The sequence below is a fragment of the Ovis canadensis genome, chromosome 1, assembly GCF_042477335.2.
Source record: "Ovis canadensis isolate MfBH-ARS-UI-01 breed Bighorn chromosome 1, ARS-UI_OviCan_v2, whole genome shotgun sequence".
NCBI classification, from domain to species: Eukaryota; Metazoa; Chordata; class Mammalia; order Artiodactyla; family Bovidae; genus Ovis; species Ovis canadensis.
The window spans coordinates 241,626,179-241,654,036 of NC_091245.1; the positions used below are offsets into that span (position 1 = coordinate 241,626,179).

At 41.2% G+C, this 27,858-nt stretch overlaps 1 protein-coding gene across 2 annotated transcripts in view; it reads left to right on the forward strand.

Moving 5' to 3' along the window:
- The window catches only part of WWTR1 (WW domain containing transcription regulator 1), a 146,934-nt gene that overhangs the window by 53,133 nt on the left and 65,943 nt on the right, over nt 1-27,858 (forward strand). The window lies entirely within an intron of this gene.

Consider the following 27,858-nt stretch of genomic DNA (forward strand, 5'->3'; position numbering starts at 1 on the left):
CCAAGGGATCTTTCTGAACCTGTGTCTTCTGCATTGGCAGGCGGATTCTTAACCACTGAGCCACCTGGGAAGCCCGTAATATATACCTTGTTGCTCTTTTAAAGATACCATGGAGATATTCTGAAAATGCTTGGAATTTGGTTGTTTTTGAACACATGGCTAAATCCTTCCTCCTGTTATTGTAGTTTCTCTTAACACTTGGATAGATATTATCTGGGTCTATTTTACTTTTAAGTTTAAAAAACATGTGATATAATGATAATCCTAGTCTTTTAGTGTGGGATATTACCATGCTGTCAGGGTGGTCAGGGTCTTCTCTGATTGAGTCTTATTTCCACTCAACACCATTTAGTAGTACTGAGAGCCAGTATAATGAACAGCAGTGCGGGACTGTCCCCTCTTTTCAGCCAAGGTCAGTTGGCAGCTGGTGTACACTGTTTCTTTATTTTGGAAAGGTTTTGCTTGGGCAAAGACTCACTCTTTTAACCAAATCCTGCTTTTCATCTGTTTTTGATGGCAGTGGACCATATTTCCCAGCCTTTTGCAAACATTGCCTGTCTGGCGGGATTTCCTGGACACAGAGCCCTTGACAACCATTACTGGCCAACTTTTTTGAACCTCAGTGATTAACCTGGTTATTTGTTCTGCATTTTCTGCCATGGGAACCAATAAGCTTAGCCTTTTGAAATTAGCCAAAGGTCTAAGAATAATCCATTTGTTAATCAGACCCATTGTTTCCCCCTGCCTATTAACTTTCACGAATCAAATCTTCTCTCCAATATCCAGCTGTTAATCTACACATCAGTACTACGTAGAGTGGCATTAATTTCTGAATAAGGTTTCCATGGTAGACCTTTGTTGTTGAAGTTTTGGAATTCTTATATTATAGACTGACATGATTCAAACATGGCAGGAATGGAACATCAGTGGCACATGATTAAGAATTGGTTGATCAATCAATGATAATTTTATAATACAGATATCATTAAATTGCTCTGATACACAAATCATAATATGTAAAGTCTATATGTAATGAGTTGCCCTCAATAATAAGGCAGTCATTTTTTCACCTTATAAAACTAAGCCTAAGGTAAAACCAGTTGCTGCCATTGGTAGACTGTTGATAGTGCCAGTCTTCAGAATGGTGAACAGATCCCTCGCGTAATGGGAGATCTCCTGGGGTTGCACTCAGAAAAAAATATTCCTCATGCCCACATCAGGTTCCCTTTCCTCCGTGGGGTGGGGTCGAGATGTTCTGTGAGATGTGTGATTCTCATACTTCTTGCTCTCACTTAGGAATGTGGCACACTGATACAGAAGACAGATTAACAAAGAAATTAGATTATATGGTCTCAGGTGTTTTTTTTTTCCATTTCTTAATATCCAAGGTGTGCATGGAATGTACATTTTTGTCTCCTAGGAGTAAGCTCTGATCATATGTAAGTGAAAGAGAAAAGGGGCTTTGATTTAAAAAGAGCTATTTGATAACAGCTTTTCAGAAGCGCAGCCCTTCTAATATGTGATGAATGTATTTGTGTTGCTGGATACTATTAGTAGTAAAGCCATTTATTTAGTAGGGTGAGGCTGCCTTAAAGATACCTGTACGTCTGGTCTTCTCTGTAGGCTACTTGTGAGCTTTACATAGCACAAAGAGCTTGAGGAACACAGGAGTTCTGTTGGGGAAAGTTACAGTGCTTACACAGTGTAGTAGATGTTTATGATTTCTGGTGTTGTAATCAGTGACCATTGATAGAGATATCTGCGGTGAAATCTGGATGAGTATTAAAGAATCCTGATATTTTAATTGTCAGTCTATTGATGTCCTTATACTTGATGGGCATGGAGCATGGTGATGTGTATATTTGAAACATCCTTGCAAGGCTCTTTTTTGAAAATAACACTGTGAGCTGCATTTGGATGTGTAACTGTTAGTCCTTATGGAAAAGTCTGTTTAAATGTATTTTTCTCCTGAGGGCTCAAACATATAATAGAATTTTAAATATAAAAGTGCTAAGACCCTAGCTTTGATGCTTCTGTCACTAAAATAGCAAGAAATTTATCAAAATTTTACTCATTTTTGACAAATTAAAAAAATCTAAACAAGTAAGCCAACATTTTTTTTTTTTTTTAAGATCGAAGTATAGTTGATTTACAATGTTGTATTAGTTTCAGGTGTACTATAAAGTGATTCAGTTATACATGTATTCTTTTTCAGATTCCTTTCTATTATGTTATTACAAAATGTTAAATATAGCTTCCTGTGGTATACAGTAAGTCCTTGTTGTTTATTTTATATACAATAGTGTGTATATGTTAATCCCAAACTCCTAATTTGTCCCTCCCTCACTTTTCCTTTTGGTAACATGTTTGTTTTCTATGTCTATGAGTCTGTTTCTGTTTTGTGAGTTCATTTATATTATTATTTTTTAGATTCCGCATGTAAGTGGTATCATATGACATTTGTCTTTCTCTGTCTGACTTACATCACTTAGTATGATAATCTCTAAGTTCATCCATGTTGCTGCAAATGAGTAAGCCACCTTCTTGAATGTGTAAAACTATGGGGACAGGATGATCAAAAGTGTCACGAAGCCTCACCCCTTTTACCCACACTGTGTGGTTATACCTACCACTGCAAGTTGTAGTGATTAAAAACACCACCTGTATTTATTTTGCTAAGAAAAAAAAAAAAGAATCCTGAATGATGCTACTCTTAGAAGTTTTCTCTGTTCAGTTGAGTTTTATATCTCCTTGAAGAGGTTTGGAAAGAAAGTCTGCCAGTTGGGAGGTAAAAATGAATAAAAATGTGGAAAACATAAATTTATCTAAGGGCAGCTCTGTAGCATAGAGGCAGAAGCTAAAAGCAAGTGTTACTTTCCTTGAACTGAAGCCCAACTGCAGATGCTAGAATGGCTGTCAACTGCTTTTCTTCTTGTTGTTGCCCAGCAACAGACTCACATTCTTTAGTGAGAGGGGAGTGGTAGTTCTTACCCCCTTTTGATTTTTCTTCACCCTCACTGCTCTATGTCCCTCTGTTTCTCTTTTAATATCACATCAACTTCCCCAGCTGTGATTGGACTTATAAAAGTTAATCTTGGAGTCGTGTGGCAACCCAGGACAGATGGTAGGGGACTAGAGATCTGGGTTACCACTGTGGCCTCTTCGAACCAAGCAGGAGGCGAAAGACTCAGGGGTGGGGCACCCAGCAGCCTGCATTTGTTTAGAAAGTGATGGCTTGCTCTGCACAGAGCCCATGGGGGAATTCTTGGACTCTACTAGGCTTAATTCTTTAAAATATTTATTTTCTTTTAATTTTGGATTCAGATTCTTAAGATTCTGAGAATCTTCTTTTTTCATCTGAGGGATGCTAGCAAGATTACAGAAAATTTCAAGAGTGCTTGGTGTTGGTGCCAGGCAGGCCTGGGTCCAGATTCCTACATGATTTATGAGCTTTGGAGCTTCAGGCAAGTCTCAGAACACAAACTTTTTGAACCTCAGTTTCTCATTCATAAAGTGGGGATAATCTCTCTTTGCAGGATTGTTGTATTAAATGAGATAACCATGCAAGGAAGATTCTTGAGATTCTGTAGAAGGCCAACAGCTGGGTGGTAACTATACTAATAGTGTCAAGAAGGTACTCTCAGTTGTATTCTTGAGTTTGGCATTGTGCTGTGAGTTTTGCATTGTAAGATCTAAGCTAATGTGTTGCTGAGAAACAGAGATGATGCAAAGCATCTGGTGGGAGAATCTGCCTTTGTGGCGTCTTCTGGTCCACTGTATATATATAGATCAAACACCATCACCTGTGTTCAGTATTGTCAGATATTTAGGGACTATCACTGTACCTGAGATGGACCAACACCCACCTGAAGGCATGCACTCTCTTGAATACAGGTGCTGATAATTTTAAACAGGTACAGAAAAATCTGTATCTATAATAACTTGATAAAGTGGATCGGACGCCAATTCTTTAGAAAAAAAAAAATCAATCACTGACTTTCCAGAAAGGTTTGTAGCAGAATTATTTTTCAAAGGGAGCTCTCTTTGTGTTTAAAATGTGATTAACATAAACCAAACAAAAAGGGATTTCAGCAGGAGCTTTCTGTGGCACAAAGTTAAGTCCATTTGTGTCCAGGGTTGCTTCAGCTCCCAGCATCTTTCTCAGGGCAATCTATAATTGTTTCCATCACTTACTAGTTTTTATCTCAATCTTAGCTTCAGAATGCTTAGGCTGATGTTCATGAGTATATCTTCAAATGCTATTTTAGTGCCTTTTTTTCCCCCCCCCTCTCCTTTCTACTGGATCCTGTATGTGTGGAGCATTTTAGAAGTAACATGGAGTGGTAGTCACTGTTGTCAGCATGTAACAGAGGGAAGGTCATTGCGTCATTTTCATCCCGTTTCCTCATCTGCAAAGTGCTAATACTGGCATTGCTTACTTAACAGAACTACTGTGAGGTCCAGTAATAATAGCAAACAGTTTTTTTCCCTCCATTCTGTGAATGTCCTCCGCACCACAAAACTGTATTTTTTTTTTTTCTGTAGCAGTTTATCAGCTTCAGCCCTATCAGCATTTGATACCCTGTGGTTTTTTTCTTTTTGTTAAACTTTTAATTTTGTATTGGAATGTGGCCAATTAACAATATTGTAATAGTTTCAGGTGGATGGAAAAGGGACCCAGCCATAGATATGCATGAATCCAATCTCCCCCAAACTCCCCTCCCATCCTGGCTGCCACATACCCTGTAGTTTAACTCTGGGGCTATCCTATGCACCATCGGATGTGGAGCTGCAACCCTGGCCTCCACCTACTAGATGCCAGCAACACCCCTTTTCTGCCATTTTTGTCTCCAGACATATAGCAAACATTTATAGACAATTATGATGTGCTGGGCACAATGCTAAGAGCTTTCTGTGCTTTAGTAACTTTAACTTCAAGATAAATTTGTGGGGTGGATGCTTTAGTCCTAATAATAAAATGGTAGGTAGTGCTGATTGATGGCTTTCTACCTGTCAGGCTTTGTTTGAAGGTCTTTTTATGCCATAGCTGCTGGTGGGAAACTGAGGTGCAGAGTGATTAAGTCACACGCCCAAAGTTTAACATGTACAACATAATGATTTGGTATGTGTGTATTGCAAAATATTGCAGTCCATGGGGTCAGAAAGAGTCAGATACAACTTAGCAACTGGACACCACCACCAGCGTATTAATATATTGCAAAATGATGAATAACACCCATCACCTCACATAGTTACAGATTTTTTTCTTGTGATGAGAACTTTAAGATCTCATCTCTAAGCAACTTACAAATACACAATACAGTATTGTTAGCTATAGTCCAGCTGTACATTATATCACCAAAACTTATCTTTTAACTGAAAGTTACACTTTTTGACCACCTTCCCCCATTCCCCCTACCCCCTCAACCTGTTAGGCAGGCTCTACTTATGATATCATTTTACAGATAAGAAATTGAGAGAGAGAGGCTGGGTAACTTGTCCAAGGTCTCATAGCTAGTAAGAGGCAGATGTGGCCTTCAAACCAAGTTTTTTCTGACTCCTCCACCTACACTCTTGCCTGGTGTGCAATATGGCCTCCAGAGACTGAGGTTAAGGGATTAGGTGCTTCTCTCAGGGCTTTTTGCCTTCTGTTGTCCTAACAGCAGAGAAAACTCACATTAGGGCAGGTCCCCATCAAAGGCCCACTGCAGCAGAGCTGTTTCCTTGTGGATTAAAATCTACAGTTTCTTACTTCCTGAGGTCAAATGGCCACTGTGAAGTGGGCTCTTCTTTTCTGAGTTAATGCACTTTTCTGAGTCAGTGCACTGACTTAGCAGCAAGTGACAGAGTGGTTTTCCTGGGAGAGCTGTGGTGCCAGGGCCTGCTTGGGTTCCAGCAAGAGTTTTAGGGGGTCAGAGCTAATTCCCCAGGGCAGAATGGTTCAGGATAAAAAAAAAAAATGCCCAAAGGCCCTTGCATTGTCTGTGTCTGAGAGGGCTCATCTGTGGAAGGTGGCCAAACAGCATTGAAGTTTCAGAGCAGACTTAAGTATTTTTCTTAGCGCATTTACCATCCCTGCCCCTGATTATAATAAGTTGAGAGGGAAGTGTGCAGTTTGACTCTACAAATAGAATTGGAGGTTCACTGAGCTAATGGTGTCTCTCCAAGCTCTATCAGTTCATGCAGAACTTTGAAAATTAATTGGGGAGGAAGTCTACTGAAATTTATTTTGATTACTTGAGACCAGAAAAAGTTGAGAAGATTTTTATTGGTAAAGAGAGGAAAAGGGGGCTAGCCTGGTAGTCCAATGGTTAAAGTTCTGAGCTTCCACTGTAGGGAGCACGGGTTCGATCCCTGGTCAGGGAACTAAGATTTTGCATGCCCCACCGTGTGGCCCCCACAAAAAGCTAAAAAGAGAGAGTGAAGAAATATGACAAAACTTGCTATTTTTGACTTTTTTGTATATAAAATTTCAAATATGCATGAAGTACAATGACTACCTATTTATAATATTTATATAAACCCCTTACCTAGATTTAAAAATGGTTAACATTTGCCATATTTGTATCCTACTCTTTAATGGAAGTATTTTCAAGCAAATAATTAACTCCAAATACTTGAGTAGTTATCTCTAAAAATTAAAGACATATTCCTGCATAACAAAATTGTCATTTTCAGACATAAAGAAATTAACAAAGATTAAAAAAATTTTTTTTGAACATTTTCAAACCCAGAGAAGTACTGAAGAAGAGTACACTCTTCATTTGAATTCAGCAGTTCTAAATGTTTCGCCACACATCTCTCTGTGTATTTTCTTTTTTCACTAAACCACAATTTTAGCCTTGTATACTTCAGCATGCAGCTTCTAAGAGTAGGGACATTCTTTTGCACAATAGTAAATACCATGATTACTCAAGAAAATTAGCCTTTGTTAAATAATATAATTTAATATATAGCTCTTGTTCAAATTCTCCCAATTGCAAAATATCTTTTGCCACTGTGTGTGTTCACATATTTTATGCTATAGTTTTATGCCTCTGTTTTGATTCAGAAAAGTGTACCTCTTCCCTTTACCATTTTGTTTCTTTTTCACAATATTAAGTTTAAAAAATTTTTTTAGACTAGTATTCCACTTGGGTTTCTTAGGATTACATTAGGTTGAAAATTTTGACAAAAATACTTAAGTCAGTTTGTGTATTTCTTATTGCATGAAATCAAGATACGAACAATGCTTTCTTAATATCACCTAATTCTCAGTGCTTACTCAGACTTTCCCAATTGTTTCAGATTTTTTTTGTTTTTGTTTTTGTTTTTTAACAGTGGTTTGTTCAAAGGAAATATTTTGTACCATTTGAAAAAAAACAAAGTAGAAAAATAGACTAGCTTTATTGCTGTTCCTGGTAAACACTTTAGGTTAATGTTTATGTTTCTGCTAGATGCCAATCACATCTTTTTTCTTTAATAGAAATTATTTTAAAAGTTGAAATAATTAAAAAAATGACATTTCTCTTAATTACCTTAAAAATGCACTATAATTTTTGTAGAAAAGTACACAGATCTTAAGTATGTTGCCTATTGAATTTTCGCAAATTGGACACACCCACATAAGCAGCTTTCAAGAAATACTTTCCTAGAACCAAGAACTACCCCATCTGCCCTCTTCTAGACCCTCACAGTCCCCAAGAGTATCACTCTTCTGATGTCTGGTGTGATGGGTTCATTAGTCTGCTCAAAATTACTTCTAGTTCCCTGAAAGAACGAGCACAAACTAGAGAAGCTATAAAAGATACGTATATTTTAGTTCGGAATTATGAAAGCCCACCTTCAATCAAAGACAATGTAAATGATACACTGTATATATTTTCACACAGAATAATTCCCACAACAATGTTTTATATAATGGTTTCATTCAGAGGCTCCTCCTGCTTCCCGAGAAATGGGATTTAATCCAAAACGCTAAAGGTTAAGTTATCAATGGAACTCAAAGGGCATTTTGTTTCCATTTGGATAAGTCGTTTAATGTTTTTTAAGTCCACGCATATGTTAACAATGGAGGCAGTCAATTATAGGGGAGCTTAGCAAGGCATTCCTGGAGTTCTCCTCAGTGATGAGCATATCGAAGTGAATTCAGGAAAAGAGCAACTATTTTTCAAGGAGGGAAATTATTTTAATTAGTAACTTGCAAAGGATAATAAATAGTCAGATAATTCTGAAATTACTTTGCTTTGGGACAAGTAATTACATTGAGCATGCAGTTAAAAAAAAAGGAAATAAAGGAAACGAGGCTGGGGGCATGTATAATCAATTCAGTGCAAGTAATTACATTATGAAGGCTTCATGACAATTTTATGGTACATTAACAGTGCGGAAAAGCATGCATCCTACATTCTAGTAAGAAGCCTGGCAGCATAGTGTATGTGTAAGTCTCTTGACCCCAGGTTGGTTTTCATGAATTTCCAGACTCTTGGGCTCTGCAGCTGCTAATAGGTAACCATCTAATGGGCTGAACTAAGCAGGGAGATGGAAGCCTACTTGTAGTGTCCAATGAACCCTTCTTAGATCACCAGTGGTGGTGGTGGTGGTGTTAATTGCTGAGTCGTGATCCTGTGGACTGTAATGTAGCCTGCCAGGCTCCTCTGTCCATGGAATTCTCCAGGCAAGAGTATTAGATCACCAGTATGCCCCATGTGAATTGGGTCACGAGGGTCCTGCAATGTGCATCTGGGTGGTATTGTTGTAAGTATCTGTGGATGACTTTGCTCTGTGTGCCTGGAGTTTCTTTTCTAATTTTTTAGGTGGTGGGGGCAGGGAGCAGATAGGAATCAACCTTCTCTGGTGTGGTTTTCAATGTGACATGCCCTAGTGACATTAGTTGCAAAGTGACTTGCTAAAATTAGAAAGTGAGATTGAACAGCTGGGTTGATGGCCTAAGTGCTGGGTTCCCACCAGTTGTTTCAAGGGGATGGAGCGGAGCCACCCAGAGTGCTTTGCAGCAGCTGTGACCCCCGAGCCAAGGAAGCTACATTTTGAAGGCACACTAAGAATAGACAGACTCTCACAAGCTCCTGATTTTGAAGTAAGGAAGAAAGCTAAAAGCTTCTGGGTGCAAAAATTCAGTTTAATTTCTAGCTTTCATAAATGGAATTGTATATAACAAACATGGAATAGCTTGAAATCATAATAAACATATACATGCCCGTATATGTCTGTCACTGTCTCTCTCCAGCTCTATAATCTTTATACGCACTCTGCTTTGGATAAACTCAGTCATCAGGTTGCTTTGGTATTACAGCTTCATAGCATTACACTCACATTTGCCCGCTGATTCTGCATGCGAGCTGCCTATGTTTTTTAATTCCGGTCAGTTGGGTATAAAAATAGTGCTATAATATCCGAAGTATGGGAGGGCACGGCAACCCACTCCAGTATTCTTGCCTGGAGAATCCTGTGGACAGAGCATCATGGGCTACAGTCTATGGGTTTGCAGAGTTGGACACAACTGAGTAACACTTTCACTTTCTTTCATTTTCACATCTGAAGACCATTGTGTGTTCAGGCAGTGCTGCTGAACTGAGTCTGATGCTGTGCTTGGAATAAATACCACAAATGGTTTATTCTGATTCCTCAAATGTATTCTGCCTGCATGAGTGCATGCTAAGTTGCCTCAGTCATATCTGACTCTTTGGGACCCTGTGGACTAGAGCCTACCAGCCTTCACTGTCCATGGGATTCTCTAGGCAAGAATACTGGAATGGGTTGCCATGCTCTCCTCCAGAGGATCTTCCTGACCCAGGGATGGAAACTTCGTCTCTTACATCTCCTGCATTGGTAGGCAAGTTCTTTACCATTAGTGCCACTTTGGAAGTCCAAAATATATTCAACAACATATTAATAAAGTGAAAGAAAAGATCACACCTAAAATAAATGTTAGGTTAAGCTAGTTCAAACACAGAGCTTTTTGTAATAATGCAATTTAGGAGGGAAATGTAGCATTCAGTGTTTCCTAAATTTATTTGATAACAACACTTTTTTGGGGTGCAGTTTTGGGGGATTATCTTCTAGAACTTAAATCCCATAGAATGTACTTGAGGTTACACTGCCTGTAAATGCATCTCCTCATAGCCAGTATGACTAAGTTCAAAAGCTTTTGTCACCTGAGAGGTAGATTTGATTTAGGTTGAATGTCAGATGAGGTCCATCTGTGAAGTGAAGCTGTTGGCAGACTCAGAAGTGTCTTTCCCTACTGAATGATTTAGTGTTAATTACCTTCCTTACCCCCACCTCATGACACACTTTCATCTTTTGGTCAAAATAGTTGTTACCAGGATTATGGGAATTTGTCAGACCAAAGCTCAACCTGGCTTATTTTATCTTCCTTTTGTAGGACTAAAGAAAGAAAGTGAAATCACTCACTCCTATTCTTTGTGACCCCATGGACTGTAGCCTACCAGGCTCCTCTGTCCATGGGATTTTCCAGGCAAGAGTACTGAAGTGGGTTGCCATCCTTCTGCCATCCAAGGGATCTTCCCAACCCAGGGATCAAATCTGGGTTTCCTGCATTGTAGGCAGACACTTTACTGTCTGAGCCACCGGGGAAGCCTTTGTAGGACCATGCTGAGAAAAATTTGTTCAACGAACATTTTGGAGTAAAATAAGAAAATACAGGTAGTTTATTTAGATAGTCATATCAAGTCACGTTTCTGTCATTTTCCTCTTCTTGATTTCATTTCGGTGTAATAACAGACTTCTCTTTTCTCACATAGACAGCATATGATAATTAATATGTGCACATATTCTTGCACTTCGTATTAAAATTATATGTCTGAGTATGCAGATGTGACCCTTTTCTCAAAAAGTCATTTAAAATGAATCCAGAGCCTAACAGTTCTTAGCTGTTTCTTCTAATATAGCTGTTTTCATTTCAGAGCACATTACAAAAATGTACTTTGTGTAAATGTTAAAAATGTAAATATCATAAAAAGCTAAAAGGGAGTAGCTTAGGAAAAGTAGCTTAGAATTATCTCTAATACTTTTTTCCCATTAAAAAATAAGTAGGAAAGATTCATCTACACCTAAGTAATTATAGTTATGTGTGTATGCGCTCAGTTGCTCAGTTGTGTTGACCCCATGGACTGTAGCCCGCTAGACTCCTCTCCTCTGTCCATGGAGATTTTCAGGCAAGAATCCTGGAGTGGGTTGCCATTTCTACTCCAGGGTATCTTTCCAACCCAGGGATTCAACCTGGGTCTCCTGTGTTTCCTGCATTTACAAGCAGATTTTTTTTTACCATTGAGCCACCTGGAAAGCCAATTATAGTCAATTTCAAAAGTTAATAACCTAACATTTATAGAATTATAAATGAACACATTTATCAAACATCAAAAACATCAATATTTGAATATTTTCACTAGTAATCAACATTAATAAAGACCAAAGACAAGTCAGGCTGAAGCTGTTATTGTCAGAGTTTCTGAGGGAAGGAACTTTCCAGGAGGCAGGACCTTTAGCAGCCCCAGTTCTGGCTGGGAGCCCTGCTCTTGAGAGCCATACTCGGTTGCTACCTTTGCGTCTCCAAATCCATCTTCAGAGTCTTTTTACCTCTTCCTTTTAAGTCACAGCAGAGAGTCTGGCTTTATATTTGGTTTACTTTTCTAAAGTAGTATTTGTCTTTCTTCCTCTCCTTCCTCCCTAACATCAACTACAGGATCACATGGAGCTAATTTGTTTTGCTGTCACGGGAGTCCTTTTTCTTGACCAGATGGGCCTGATTAAAACCAGGCCAGTTAAAAGGTCAACTTTGTAGGCAAGTGCATACACTCGATGACTCGAGGGGTTCAGGAGGGATGAGGAAGGATGACCGGTGTGTGCTCAGTCATGTCTGACTCTTTTGCAACCCCATAGACTGTAGAAGAACCCCCCCAGGGTCTTCTCTCCACGGGCTTTCCCAGGTAAGAATACTGGAGTGGGTTGCCATTTCCTCCTCCAGGGGATCTTTCTGACCCAAGGACTGAGCCTGTGTCTCCAGAGTGCAGGTGGATTCTTTACCACTAAGCCACCTGGGAAGCCCATGAGGTGGGATTGTTGAAACAAGACGATGGGGGTGGGGAGAGTCTGTCTTGTGGGGCCCTTTCTTCCGAGGGACCAAACCTGTAGGTGACGTTGTTCCGGGACAGGCTATCAGCAGCACCAACTGTCTGTACCCTCTTTTCCTTCCTTCCTAAAGGTCCAGATTACTTGTGTCAGCCTGTTTGGGTTCACAAGGCAGTATCCCGTTATGGAAAAAAAATGCCCAAGACCCAACTCTAGAATAAGATTGGGCTCTCAGCTGTGTCACATAGAACATCAGGAAATTTATGAAGTCATTTAACTTTTCCCAACTCAATTTCTGGATGTTAGAAATGAAGGTTAGTAAATCTGCTATGTGGGGGTCCAATTAAGGTAATTTTTGGAGCTATGGAGTGCTATATACATGTTAACTGTTGCTGTCAGACATTATTATTACCATCATTACTGTGAATATTGTGATGTATAACTAATAGTCATTATCATGATTGTCACTATTAATGAATGTCACTATTAACTTCATTCGTATGTTCACTCATTCATTCGTTTGACAAACGTTTATTTATTGGAACTTCCCTGGCAGTCTATATACATAAGGGTGGTGCTAGTGGTGAAGAATCTGCCTGCCAATGCAGGAGACGCAAGAGACTCAGGTTCGATCCCTGGGTTGGGAAGGTCCTCTGGAGTAGGAAATGGCAACCCACTCCAGTATTCTTGCCTGGGAAATTCCATGGACAGAGGAGCCTGGTGGGCTACAGTCCATGAGGTTGCAGAGAATCAGACACAACTGAAGTGACCAAGCACAGCATAACCTGGTGATCTAGTGATTAGGATTCGGTGCTTTCACTGCTGTGGCCCAGGTTCAATCCCTGGTTGGGGAACTGAGATCCCGCAAGCCATTCAGTGTGGCCAAAAACCCAGCAGCAACAACAAGAGCAACAAAAAGCATTCATTGAGCGTCTACAGTATGCCTGAGGTGGTGTACTCTCAGGGTCCATGGTGAACAGCACTTGGTGGTGGTTCAGTTGACCAGTTTGCTGAATCAAACTAGAATAAATTAATAATGCTTTCATTTGTTTTAGAGGCTGTTAGCATCCTCTAGGCTTCATGTCCTTCCAGGGACCAGTAAAGAACAAATTTTCCTGAGTGAGTTTTTTGAACACTTGATAGATAAGGGTGCATAAGATATGGGTGATTTGTTTGATCCCGTCACTGAGAAACAAAATATTTTGTTAAAGGAAGCTCATTAAATACATTTTTTCCCTCCTTGCTTTTTAAAGTCATTTGTTTCATGAGTAATTTTTGAATATCTGCTTTGGGTCTTCCACTCTAGATACAATATTGGAACTACTGAGAACTTGAGAGCTTATTTAAAGTCTCCTTCAATTCAACATCCTTTTAAAAAAAAAAGTCTCATGGAAAGGAAAAATCTAAATGTGTCCTGTAGAGAAAATACCATTTCCTTTGACCGTTATTATGATCTTTATCCTGCTTCTTTCTTTATACAGAGTTCCTCTCCAACTCAGTGGGAACTGCTTAGCAGTTCTGAAGGCAGGATGTGCCTTGGAGTGGGAGGAGAACGAGGCTTGTGGTTGGTCATCAGACTAAATTTAAACCATTATTTGGAATGACTATGTAATTAACGTGGGGGTTAAAAAATGAAAAATACAGCTGCAAGGGTAGTTTTCTTCCTTTAATAAGAAAAGAAGTCAGGAGTCATGAGAAGAAAACAAATACAGAAACATGAGGCATGCATTCTCTTTCATGAGAAGAGAATCAAAGATGCACCCTAATCTTTCAGGAGACAATAAATGCCTCTCCCTTCTGGATTAGGAAGATGACAGTAAGAATGGCACCGCAGCTGGGCGTCTCCAGAGTCGACAGGTGCTGGATATAAGATGCCTCCGATTGTCCTGTGAAGTGTAGACAGTGCTCCAGATGACAGGCCCCGCTTGATCTGCCAGAGGACAGACCTGCTCAGTCTGTTGACGCCTGGTTCACAGTCCCCCAGCTCGCTCGAACAGCTGCCAGAGGCAGCCATGAAATATTGCTTAATTATAGAATTTCCCTTGATCCTCTTTATCCCTTCTCCCGCCCCCCACACCGGGCTTTGTGCCCCTCCCTGGTTCACAGCACCTTTAGGCTGAGCACTCAGGGGAGTATTAGGATGGTGCCTTTTCCAGCTCACAGTTAAGGGACTGACAAGAGGTTCAACTACACTCTAGCTGTGGGCTTATTCTTGGAGGCTGTAATTAGCAGTGTTAAGTTCGAATGTGGAATGCAATGTTATTTTTTTCAGCAGGAAGCGAGTTTACTTGGAGCAGGGCAGAGGAGGATAGCTTTTCTCATTCTTTCTCTCCCTTTTTTTTTTTTTTTTCCTGATTGGAAAGTAGTGCTAATTGTACCAAGTGGAGAAAATATCAAGAAATCTAAAGATATGACTAAAGCCTACTTTCCTCTTATTCATATGTTTGGATATTAACCAAAATAGTATTATGTTCACTTAGCATTATGTTCACTTTCTACTTTAACAAGTATAGATCCATGTCATGTGTAATGTCTGTTCAGTCTTCCATGGTCTGGCTGACCCATAATTTACTTAACCATTTAACACATTTGAGACATAGATAAAACTGCAGTGGACATCCTTGCACATACATTTTGCATACTTGTTTATTGGTTTGGAATTATGTTTGTAATTAACAGGAACATGAAATGAGATTGTCTCTAACATTAAATTAAGGTGATCAAGGGCTGATGTGATGATCGTTCTGCATGCACTTGTCTCTTTTCTATTGTCTTGTTCATAGTGAGTAGCTTTTGTTCCTCATGATTTAAAAGGGTTGCTATAGCTCTGGTCATAACGTCTACTTTCCAAGCTGGAATAAAGAAGGTGGAAAGCAGAAAAGACTGTTTATCCCTTGCATTTAAAGAACTTCCCCAGAATTTCGCACAGCATTCTGTTTATCGTCTCGAACTTAGTCCCTTGGCCACACCTTGCATCCAGAAGAGAGGGTGAGTAGATATTCAGAAGCAGCTGGCCATCTCGGCCATATCTTTCTGTTTTCTTGGTATATGTTTCATGGAGGAGTTTCTAATTCAAAGATTTTTCAAGGATTTTGTAATGTGTTGACACACTGCTCTCCAGAAAGAGGTTACCAGTTAAGTTTAGTAATATGTAAGAGTGACCCTCAATGAGGCTGTGGGTTCTTTGGTGAGCATTTTAAGGGCATTTTAAAACTATTTCCTGAAGCTGTGTTTTTCTTTCTTTAAATCATACATTCTGGAGAGAGTTGATGTAGGTAGGGGTTTCTGATACAATTTTTTCTTCAAATCAAGGTCTGTACAAGTAAGAGTATTCCTTCCAAAAATTGGAAGGATGTTGGCCTGAGAATTCAAATGTTATTCACACACGTTTCCTCCACTTTTAAGAACGCTTGTTTGGAATTCAATTAACAAGTGAACCCAGTTTGAAAATTTTTCCTGCCAATCAAGTAAAAAGGCACAACCAAGAAGCTGCTCACTCAGCCCATGTCGGTGTTAAGATATAAAGGTGTTTGATTTCTGTCCCACCATTTCCTATAAGTTTAAAAATCATGTCAAAATTAAAAGTGCATACACCTAAATAGATGTTTTTTTACTATGAGAATTAATGCCAGCTATAAAATGTTAGTGAAGAACAGTGGATGGGTTAATAAGTCATAAAAAATTGAAAAAAATACATTTCCTGTTCTTTGTTAAATATATGTGTGTGTGCGCATGCGTACGTGTGTGTGTGTGTGTGTGTGTGTGTATATATATTTTTTTTTTTGGCTGCATCTCCTGGTTTATGGAGATGCAGTTCAATCCCTCACCAGGGATTGAACTCAGGTGCTCAGCAGTGAAAAGGCAGAGTCCTACCCTTTGGACTGCCAGGGAATTCCCAACAGTAGTATATTAATTAACATACACCCGTGGGTACAAAGCTAACTCGTTTGTTTTGCATTTACATGTTTGTATAAAACTATAGTACTTTTTAAGCTAATTTGTTTTTCCATTTTGTTGATTCACAGAAGTTTCAAGTCTTCTTGTGTTTCTGTACCTAATCTGTGCCCCTGCATTTTGGGGTAAACTATGGGAGTGAACTATTTTCACCCTGTAATTGATTTAAAGAACTTTGTTAGAGTAAAACTTCTTGAGCATTTCTGTTAGGAAGGAGGGAAAGCCATTAGGTGCTCTTTTTCTAGTACTGTCTTATGCTTTTCACATCAAGCTGAAATCCTTACTAGTTTATACATGAGACTGAAGTCTTGGGCTGACACAGGATGCTCATCACCATTAAAAGTGCCTAACAAAGGCGTTAGAGGAATCTCAGTTTTGGCCTTTTCTTACACTGGATCTGAGAGTTGTTATTATTAGAATGTAGGGTGAGGGGAGGGGTGGTAGTGAAGGAGCCACTCAAAGGCTGGTGGTTTGCTTGTTCTTTTGTGTTTTGAGAATGTTTTTGTCTCAAGATCAATGGTTAGTTAGCTGCTTTATGTGAAATCATATAAATCTGTAGCTTTTGCAGTGAATTAATGTTCACTCCTATTTTTCCCCATTTTCACTGTACCCTAGGGTGTTTGCTGACAATTTTGCATTTGAATTCCTCAGATCTTTGTAGAAAGTTGGGATAGATTTTCATGAGAGAAAGAAGTGGAATTAGTATTTATAGAGTGTCATGGGTGTGTCTGGCACTGTGTGGGTGTTTTGTTATGGGATGAAATATTTAAAACAGCCTCACGCACGACAGTGTTCTTATGCCTGTTTCACAGTGGAGGAAACTGAGGCTAGGAGACGCTAAGTAGAGTTTCCGTGGTCTCTTAACTGGTTAATTGCAGAGCTCAAAACCACTGCAGTACTGCCTCCTTTGGGTGACGCTTTCAACCCAAGATGCAAAGAAATGCACGTAAAGAGACACTTTGGGCTGGGTTGACAGGAAACACAAGCAGTGTTGCCTGGTGATTATCTTCAAGGCCTCCTGTGTTTCTCTCCCCTCCCTGCTGGGAAACCTAACTCAACTCCCCTTCTTTTGTCTTTGCTCCTCCAAACCATTTCTTGCAAAATGGGAAGCTGGCTCTGAAAAGCACCTCCAGTCTTTCTCCAGACCGGGGCTGGGACTTATGCCAGTCTCTTCTCTAGTTCCACGTGTCTTGTCATTCAAACGTGCATAAAGTGACTGAAGACCAGGGTGGCCCATCCTCTTCCCAGAATTAAAAACAAGAACAATAACAAACCAAAAAGGAATTGGCGCTCCCCACATGCATAGAGGAGAGACTAGATTAATCCAAAAGAATTCTTGGTTTTTTTTGGAGGTTTTGTCCTATTTCCTTGGACAAGTGACATTTAGTTCGTTTTGCCCCACCAGAACAAGCAGTGTGTCAATGTCCCGTTTAAGAACAACTGGAAAAACAACACGTTGAAACATGTGTTGAGCACAGAGAGCCTGGAAAAACAATTTTCAAAGTATTTGAGCACTTAAAGAAGCTTGGTAGCTTAAAAATTTTTTCTTTTAAAAACCAATTGAGAGATTAAAGCTGCTTCCCAGATGTCAGATGCTGTTGATACCGGAGCATATCTAACATGCAGCTATTGAGATAGAATGTCAGGCTCTGGACCTTTTATAGCAACAATAAAAATAGGGTGTGTGCTTTCTAACCCTCCACATCATTGCCACTGCCCACCTGATCGCCAGCTTCCAGGTCCCACGTTACATCTTCTGTTACGTCCTCCCAGGAAGGAGAGGACACTGCAGGCATTCAGGATCATATGTCTACTTAAGTGGCATGAATTCAATTTTCCATGCCTAGCAAATCCCAACATAAGTATTTGGGGACAGCATCACTTCATCTGGAGCTTGGCTGTAGAAATAGTACCATGTCCTAACCCTGAAAAGATCTGGCTGTGTTGAACTTACTGAAAGACCTTATAATATACACAAAGCTTAGCACACTCTACATTATGGCCCATTTAAAGGATTTGCAGTGGTAATTTTCACCACACTCCACATTTGCCAGAACTGCTTTTGGGGCTGCATCCTCATGGAAGATACTGTCCTGGGGCAAATACAGTTTGTTGAACGACTGAATGGATGAATGCCTTTCACTTCCTTTGATAATTTTAGAATTCACCATTCATTAAGATCCTCATCTTCTCTCCTCCTCATTACTATCCCTTATTTTTGTTTGTGAAAAAGTGGGAAAATGAGGTACTGAGCACCTATTTTATACTTGATGCCTGGAAATAATAAAACCTGGTAAAATAAACTCTTACATGGTGGTTCAGCTTCAACACAAGAGACAATGTGGTTTATAAATCTTTTGATACCAGTATTGATCCTGACATGAAAAGCAAAAAAAAACAGTGTTGATAATACCATTGCAGTATAGCCCAAGTTAGGCGCTTGGCCAGAGGCAGACAAGCAAACAGAAACACAGTCGTTTTTCTTCTCGCTTTTTTTTGGGAATAGAAAAAGTGAGGTGAAGCAAGAGTTGGCTCAGTTTGCACAGAGGAAGTCAGGTCTGCCCCGGTCATATGGCACTGGGGACCTCAGCGGGGATGAGGGGGTGCCTCTCACACAAAAGCTCACCCTCTGGAGTGAGGTCACTGAGTCACACCTCTGGGTCATGTCTGTGAGTCATGGGCTTCCCAAAAAGGCTTTCTCCAGAAGCGGCGCCTTCATGGTGTCCCCGGCTTTCTCACCCCAGGGATAAACGCTGGTAAATAAACCCCTTCAGGAAGGAACTATGATTATTACAGCCTCAAGTGGGCTCGCTCTGCACTTCAGGACTGACTGCAGCTCTGCATGACTCAGCTGTCTGCCCAGATGGAGCAGGTTTGGAAAAGCCGGATTCGTGTAGATGGATGCCCGAGGCTGGCTGAGGTGGAAGTGCCTGAAGACCTTCCATGCTACTTCAGCTCCTACTGCTGCTGATTTCAACAAGTGGAGACTTCTTGGCACCGCTGAGATGGAAGTCGAGGATTAGAGCCTAGTAGTTAAAAATACAGCCCCTGTCATTCATCTGGAATTCCAGAGAACTCTGAAATTTTCTGAATTGGCACGTGAATGGCAGAGACCGGAAGCATGCACCAAAATAATGCTTCTCGTCTTGTATCATCTTTTATTAGAGGATCCTAAAAAAATCCCCTACATGTATGAGTTATTATTCCTGTGTCATAGACTGCAGCTTTGTTTGATGAGCTGCCGAAGTGCAAATCTGACCGGAACCTTTTAACTATAAATTCCTTGTGGTTTCAAAGAAGGATGAGCTTTCTCAGCCAACACACTTTTGTTATGTGAACAGTTGCCTTTATTGTATGGCATAAGAGAGTCAGTTTTTATAGCTTTAGGACTTAATCTATGAATGATATGAATGTTTTCTAATGGATGTGTCAGCTAGGTACATTTGCAGCTTGACTTTTACCTCTTTGTATCTTTTTATTCTTATGCATTGGACTAGCAAGTGATGGTGATGTTTAGGATTTTGGCAGAACAGAAGAAGAATTATAACCAATTGTAATGAAAGCTGCTTTGGTACGAAGAATCATCAGTTGGGCTGACAATAGGAAAGATGACAACTTGGGAGGGAGATTGGTCGCTTTCGAAAGAAAATAATACATCAGCTGTGCATCTTTTCAGCCAGGTGAAGAGCCAGCACTTTATTTCCAATTGTCAATGTATTCAAAAGACAAGTTCTTATTATCCAGCTGGACTGATAGGGTTAATCAGAGGGGAACAATTTACTGATGGCTACTAATCAGAATGGGTTGCTACTTTAGACGAGGGCTTTGAGCAGCTACTGCTATGGGGCTTCCACTGTGATAGCATTCCCTGGGTTTGGGTGGCTCAGTGGTAAAGAATCTGCCTGCCAGTGCAGGAGACGCAGGAGACGTGGGTTTGATACCTGGGTTGGGAAGATCCTCTGGAGAAGGAAATGGCAACCCACTCCAGAATTCTTGCCTGGGAATTCCCACGGACTGTGGAGCCTGGTGGGCTACAGTTCATGGGGTCGCAAAAATGTTGGACATGACCGAGAGACTAAACAACACAAGGAACTATCTATCTGGAGAGTGTATGTTTCTGAACCTGGGAGAATTATAAGTGTGCATGCCAGCTGTCTTTGTTCTCGTGATTAAGACCCATCTCTGGTGTCAGTCGGAAGAGCCAAGTATCACTGGCAAAAAAACAAAACACAACAAAAGACTCCTCTCAAAGAAATGCAAGATGTGAGTAAGATATGATGTGTCATTTCCTAGGTCTTGAAATTTAAATCAGAACACACTGCCCACATGTTTAATGTAATTGAAAGACAGCATTTATCCCTGAAATAAAACAAAAAAAGTGAACCAGCTTTTACGTATTTGTATTTTAATTCTAATTGGGGAAAATTTTCAAATTTTTATGTGAGTCCTGGGCAAGTCTTCTTGCCATCTGGTACAGGATTAAACATTGGCATAGCATTTGTTTTCTGCTGACAGTGGGTCCAATTTATTTGGCAAGACCTGCCTGGGAAATTATCAACCTCATGCAAATCTGCTTCAGTTTTCATTTTTAACACTGATGAGTTTAACTGAATGGGTTCACAACAAGCAAGTTGCAAACCTATTTTAGTTAGCAGTTTTTAAGCAAATCATCTTTAGTCTGTATAAACATTTGTTATAACATTAAGAGGGTGGTGAATTGGCCTACTAAGTCAAAAAAAGAGGTTTAAATGTCTGATTTTTAAAAATGAGATATTTTATCTATGTGCTCAGTTGGGCTTGTGAAGATTCTGGGGCTTCAGGAGTATTGTTTTTCAAGTGCCTACCATGTGTAGGACACCTTGCTCTGCCTACACTGGGTCTTTTCTGTTGTCAAAATAGCTTGTGTTGCATTGTAAGAGAAATATTAGTATCCCCCCCAAAAAAGAGAAGGAAAGAATGAAAGGAGAGGTTAAAGAGAAACTGGGATTGGCAGGAGGGTGAAGCAAAGAAGCACTGAATATGAATTGAGTTTTGAGCGAGTCAGAGGAGCCTGGCGGGCTACAGTCCTTGGGGTTACAAAGAGCTGGACACGACTGAACAACTAACACTTTCACTTTCACAACACTTAGAGCCTTTATATTCCCATCTCTTTGGTGTGGTTGTCTATAACTGGGCTTCTCTGGTGGCTCAGACAATAAAGAATCTGCCTGTAATGCAGGAGACCTGGGTTTGATCCCTGGGTCAGGCAGATCCCCTCGAGAAGGAAAAGGCAACCCACTCCAATGTTCTTGCCTGGAGAATCCCATGGACAGAGGAGCCTGGAAGGCTACAGTCCATGATGTTGCAAAGAGTCAGACATGACTGAGTGACTAACGCTTGCACATAATCATCTAGCTAGATGGTAGTAAGAAGCTGCTTTTAAGTCCTGCCCTAGCAGGTTGGTTGAGGGAGCCCTGAGTAATGTCCAACACAACTAATGTGAAATAATATATTATGAGAGGAGGAAGAGTAAAAAGGCCAAACACTTTATACTTGCAGATGAAATCTTTGCCCACATATATGAGCAAACAGCTTATGTTGTTGCTGCTGCTGCTGCTAAGTCACTTCAGTTGTGTCCGACTCTGTGCGACCCCATAGACGGTAGCCCACCAGGCTCCCCCGTCCCTGAGATTCTCCAGGCAAGAGCACTGGAGTGGGTTGCCATTTCCATCTCCAATGCACGAAAGTGAGAAGTGAAAGTGAAGTCGCTCAGTCGTGTCTGACTCTTAGCGACCCCATGGACTGCATCCCACCAGGCTTCTCCGCCCATGGGATTTTCCAGGCAAGAGTACTGGAGTGGGGTGCCATTGCCTTCTCCGGCTTATGTTGCTATGAACTCCAAATTCTTTCAAAATTAAACACTCATAATCATTACTATTTTTATATCTTTGTATGCTTCCAGCAATACAAAATGTATTACATAGGCTTTCTCTATTTCAGAAAGTCTTTGTTGTGTGGCTTCCTTCCATGAAGTTAGTGTAATAGGTCATGAACTGGGGGGTAAATTTATCCAAAAAACACGAAGCCTCTTCCTGGGCTATAAGAAGCTGGTGGATTCTGTTTTTGCAGATAAGATTTTATCTTTGCCTTTCATGGTTCGGCGGCCAGTCAAGATTTTATATTTATAAACTGCTTTTCATTTTTATGCCTAACAAGTGCACGTGCACTATAGGAGTTATACAATCCAGGCTTGTTGAGCCAAAGGTTGCCAGCCTTGGGCTGGAGGCCGGAGCTGTCTTATGTGAGTTCACTGGCTAAGTAGGTAAGCTTGAGAAGTGAAGTGACCTGGTCATGAAATTGGCAGGTGACCTCGGTGATTACAGGCTTCCCAGAACAGCCGTTTTTTCACCCTTAGAAAAAGGAATTGGAGCATTTGTTGGCTTTTTTACCCCTGTCTCATAGATATGGGTGCTGAGACCAGGATGGGTTACATGGCTTGTCCACTTAGGTCACACAGGATCAGAGCTGTATTAAAACTCAGACATATGTAGGAATCCCCTGGAGATCTGGTGCTTAGGACTCTTGAGCTTTCACTACTGAAGGTGCGAGTTGGATCCCCGGTTGGAGAACTGGATATCCCACAAGCTGTGCTGCTGCTAAATCACTTCAGTCGTGTCCAACTCTGTGCGACCCCATAGATGGCAGCCCACCAGGCTCCCCCATCCCTGGGATTCTCCAGGCAAGACTGTGAGGTTTGTCCAAAACAAAGAAACACAACCAAAAACAAAAGAACTCAGGTATGTGTGACTCCCAGCCTGTGGTCTTTCCAGAAGACACAGTTGCTTCACTGTCTCCCAGTAGGATGTCAAGGGTCATGGGGCTCTCAGACCCAGCTGTTCTAGGGATGAGTCTGGAGGTGTGTTAGAGAAAGTATTGTCAGATAGAGAGGGTGGGAAAGGGATGGAGGACAGAAGGAAAACCTGAGGGACTGGGGGAGGGAAGCCTGGAGGCCATTGTCCTCATCCAGGTGAAAGGTCATGCAAATAGGAGCTAAATTAACAATCTCCTGGAGGCTGTTGGGAGGGGCCAAACCTGTAGAGGAGGGTGATTGGGAGAGCGGTAATGCTGCCTCCCTCCCCCACTGATTTCAATGACATTCTAACCCCAAACACAGAATATTCCTAATACATAAAATGGCTTTCCCAACTTGTGTCTGTATTGAAGAACACATTCAAATTCTAGAAGGAAAAATTATTTAACACAACGCAGCTTTCCATAAACTACCATTTCCAACTTAATGTCTTCTCAGAGAAGTGCTTGACCTTTCTTGCCCCCGGGCAAACATGCAGAACTGAAGCTCTCACAGACCCTGGTGTGATTGTATATTTGTCCTTTATAAGACTGTGAAGAAAGGCAGTTTGGGGAGTCAAAGGGGCCCCTGAAGGAAGAGGAAAAGATTCCGTTACCTTTGTAATAGGTGCCATTTCCATTGCCCACCACCTTGGGCTTCCATGAAAAATCCCTGCAGACATTTTTTTCTTTCCAGTCCAGGAAAATTGGGTGTTGGAGAGAGTGTATCAAGAAGAGCTTTTCTTTCTCTTAGAGACTGGCTTTTTTTTCTTTATAAAAAGCATGGAGACAGGTAATTGAATCCATTTCCCTTCTTACTTTGGCCACTCAAAAATAGGAGCCAAATCTCTAGTTTATCTCCAGTAACTTTTTAATACCTATGACCTGCATTTTCCTGCATCATTTTCCTTTTTTGTCTTTTTGAACCTTCAGAAGTGTTTTTATTTTCACTGGTTATGAAAACAGTACGTTATCACTGTTCAAAACTGGAAAGTATAGAAGAGTTTAGATTAAGGGGGAAAAAATCTCCAGTGAGCATATTACTTACTTACACGTGTGCGTGCTCAGTCGTGTCCAACTCTGCGACCCCCATGGACTGTAGCCCGGCTACAGTCCATAGAATTGTCCAGGCAAGAATACTAGAGTGGGTTGCCATGCTTTCCTCCAGGGGATTTTCCCAACCCAGAGATCGAACCTGAGTCTCCTGTGGCTCCTGCATTGCAGACAGATCGTTCTGCTGTGCTCCCTGGGAAGCCCATTACTTGCATGCTGCTGCTGCTGCTGCTAAGTCGCTTCAGTCGTGTCCGACTCTGTGTGACCCCATAGACGGCAGCCCACCAGGCTCCCCCGTCCCTGGGATTCTCCAGGCAAGAACACTGGGGTGGGTTTCCATTTCCTTCTCCAATGCACGAAAGTGAAAAGTGAAAGTGAAGTTGCTCAGTCGTGTCCGACTCTTAGCGACCCTGTGGATGCTCCCCTTCCAGGCTCCTCCGTCCATGGGATTTTCCAGGCAAGAGTACTGGAGTGGGGTGCCATTGCCTTCTGCCATTACTTGCATATATCAGCCTAAATACTTTGGTATCTTTTTTCCTTTTGGTTCCTTTTTTAGGGAAGTGGGGCCATGCTGGGTCTTTTTTGTGGTGAGTGGGCTTGTGTAATTGTGGCACTTAGTTGTTCCACAGCATGTGGAATCTTACTCCTGATGAAGGACTGAACCATTGTTCCCTGCATTGGAAGGTGGATTCTTAACCACTGGACCACCAGTGAAGTCCTCTGTTCCATTTTCGTATGAAAGCTGTATAGAATGTGTGTTCATAGAATATTCACTATTATGTAGTTAAACATACAGATATAAGTGTATATAAGTATTACATATGTAAATTTTTAAGGGAAACTGGACTTAAAGCAGCAGAGAGACATTTTCTTTCTTTCCCTCATCGTTTCTTTCTCCCTTTCTTTCATCATTTTTCTTTCCCCCCTTAGACATTTGCTTGAAGTGGACTCAGCAAGAGAGTGACATCAGACAGGGGTGGGAGTAGTAGGGAAGTGGAGATTAATTGAGCTAAACTGCGGGTCCTGGCAAACAGTAAGGCTGCACTGAGAAATACAAGAAAGGAAGTGACTCAGTAGCTCTGAGAGAGGGAGCAGAGATGAGACAGCAGCATGAAAGAGTGATGGTTTATCCTACGATTGGAAATAGGATGAGGGGAGCTAAATGAATTTAGTTTTCAAATCAAATCATGAGTGGTGGATTAAGTTCTTATGAGCAATGCCCTTGCTCTTGGCATTCAGACCAGGAGTCACCCTGAATGTCACATAAACTGAGTTTTAGAGTAGAACTGCCCTGCGGTCGATTGGTGTGCAGGGGCTGGGAAGTGGAGTGGCTTTCTTCTTGGAATTGTTTCAGGGCCAAGAGAACTTCTTCTCAGAGTTGTTTCAGAGCAAAGAGAGCTGCTCGCATATGAAAGGCTCCCCCTTGTACTCAAGTCTTTGGGGAATACAGTGAGTGACACATTTAATTATCAAACCCGCTGGGAACAAAACTCCTTTAAAAGCGTTGGCCGGGTGTGGAGTTTGAAGTGTGGGCTGAGGAGGCTCCCACGGTTGTGGCGGGAGTTTTGGGGCTTGAAGCTGTGGCTGAGTTGTGCATCTTTGGGGTCAGATCACTTAGGATGAGGGTCAGAGTGTCCACCCAGAAAAGCCCTGCCATCTCTCCCAGGGGATGGAGGCTGTCAGCTGTAGTGGCTGTCTTCAGACAAGCTGGGCTCCTCTACCACTTTGGGTGTGAGCCTTTCTGCTCTCTGCAGACTTGAGAGCCCCAGCCCACTTGTTCAGAATGGGAAGGGTGAGTGGGGGACTGGCATTTGAGAATCCATCATTTCGGTTCCTGTATTGTTCTGATCACTGACAGGGAGCTGAGTGTGTACACAGCAGTATCCTTAAGTGTCTCCCAGGTGGTAAAGAACCCACCTGCCAATGCAAAGACATAAGAGATGCAGATTTGATCCCTGGGTTGGAAAGATCCCCAAGAGAAGTGTGTGGCAGCCCACTCCAGTATCCTTGCCTGAAGAATCCCATAGACAAAGGAGCCTGGCAGGCTATGGTCCAGAGACTCTCCAAGAGTTGGACACAACTAAAGCAACTGAGCAAGCACAGTATATATTAGTATATCACTGCTTCTCACTCCGGGCTGTGCTCGTGCTGGTTCTGTGGCAATGTCAGTATATTCATGGTGTCAGAGGACCTAAGAAGGGCTCATGAAAGAGAGAAGGATGCCTCCCTTTTTGGTGCAGTGGAAAGTATTTCTTGCTTACCATGTGTTTTAGCAATATGGAATCCTGAAGGAATAGTCAAAGGGTTTCTTAGCTCTAATTACTTGGCTAAAGGGAGCTTACTCAACCTTAACATCCTCATCAATTGTTCCTCTTTTGGAAGACGGTGACAAACCCCCTGAGGCTGGCTATGAGTCTCCAGGAGACCAAAGGTTGACAGAGAATTTTAGGAACTCTTTGAACAGAATCACTATTGTTAACCTTGAAGGTGTAACTAAGACAGTTGTTTCTTGATCCTTAGATAGCTGATTTTCATCTTTTCAGTTCAGTCTCCTCACCACCACCACCACCACCCTCCTCAAGATCGTCTTAGGTTTTTTTTTTATTCCTCCCAATTTATTTTTGATTATTTTTTAAAGACTCCTATAGTATGAAACTCTACAGTTAAATTTAATTTTGCCTCTTTTATGGGAACTGACTTTTTTTTCTTTTCCTTTTAAATCTTACTCATTTTAAAGGCCTTCTTGGGAAAACATCCAAGTTTTCACTCAAGGCAATGAATGAGTGACCCATGGCAATAACTTCTAGTCTGGGATGAAGAAATCTGAAGAAGAATTTTTATTTTATTTTATTTTTTTTGAAGAAGAATTTTAGTAGAGGCTGTATTCAAATGTGAGGAAATGGAAGCAAAAGATAAATATAACTCCATTACAAGAGAGTCACTGATTTAGGATTAAACCCAGTGATACTAAGAGTGGTTTTCTACACAAAGGATTCAAAGGAAGTCATTGCTTTTCAAAAGTAAGGTGTGTTTAAAAGGAATGAGATTGTCCTTTTTCACGTGGATCTATAACATGTGGGGTTGACATTGCCCTTTGGTTTGGGAGAGGCAACCTAGTTACAAGGCTTAGAACAACTGACTGACATTCAGCTTCTGCCATCAAAGTTTGTTGTCTTTGATAAATACAGAAAGATCTTTGATACAGTTCAGAAAACAGATTCGTGGCACCAAATAAGTATGCTTATCTTTAAAAGAAAAATGTACTAAACTCTCAGAAAAGATTGAGTTTATGGAGTGACACAGGGTCTGTAAGGCACCAGGAGTGACTTGTGATGTGGTCTGGAAGGAGGTAGGAAAGCTAGAGGTCCCATCCATCTTTCTGAAGACACACTGGAAACTCTGGGTGGAAGCTAATGTCCTTCAGGTTTCTCTAAGATTAATAATAAAGCTTGGGTGTTGTATATGACCAAAAGTCTAATCATGTCTTATTCCCCAGAAGCCTTTATGCCTCAGTAACCTGGGTGTCTCCATAATCTAGCACTTCCTACATGTATTTCCTGCTACTCTGTTCTCCAGCTACACAGTTGTTACCTTGCATGGTAGAACATAAGCTTCCTGTGGACCTCACAGTGTCTTACCCTTAGTAGGATCTGTGTAATGTCATGTTTACGGGATTGGTTTCCAGGGCCCTGTCTCTGGCTGGGCCAGGTGGAGGTGTCTCACTGTGTCAATTACATGAGCTGGGAGAGTATGGGAGGGCTGATGGACAGGAGAGCAGGGTCCTGCTTTGGGAGAGGAGTTTGCGCTATGGTATCCCAATGCTTGAATGGCAGTGGGCACTGGGGACTGGAGAACATAGGCTCCTTGGACTTGGGGAGGTATGCTGGGGCTGGTCCATCCTTGGTAAGACAAGAAACCTTTAAGAGGGCATTT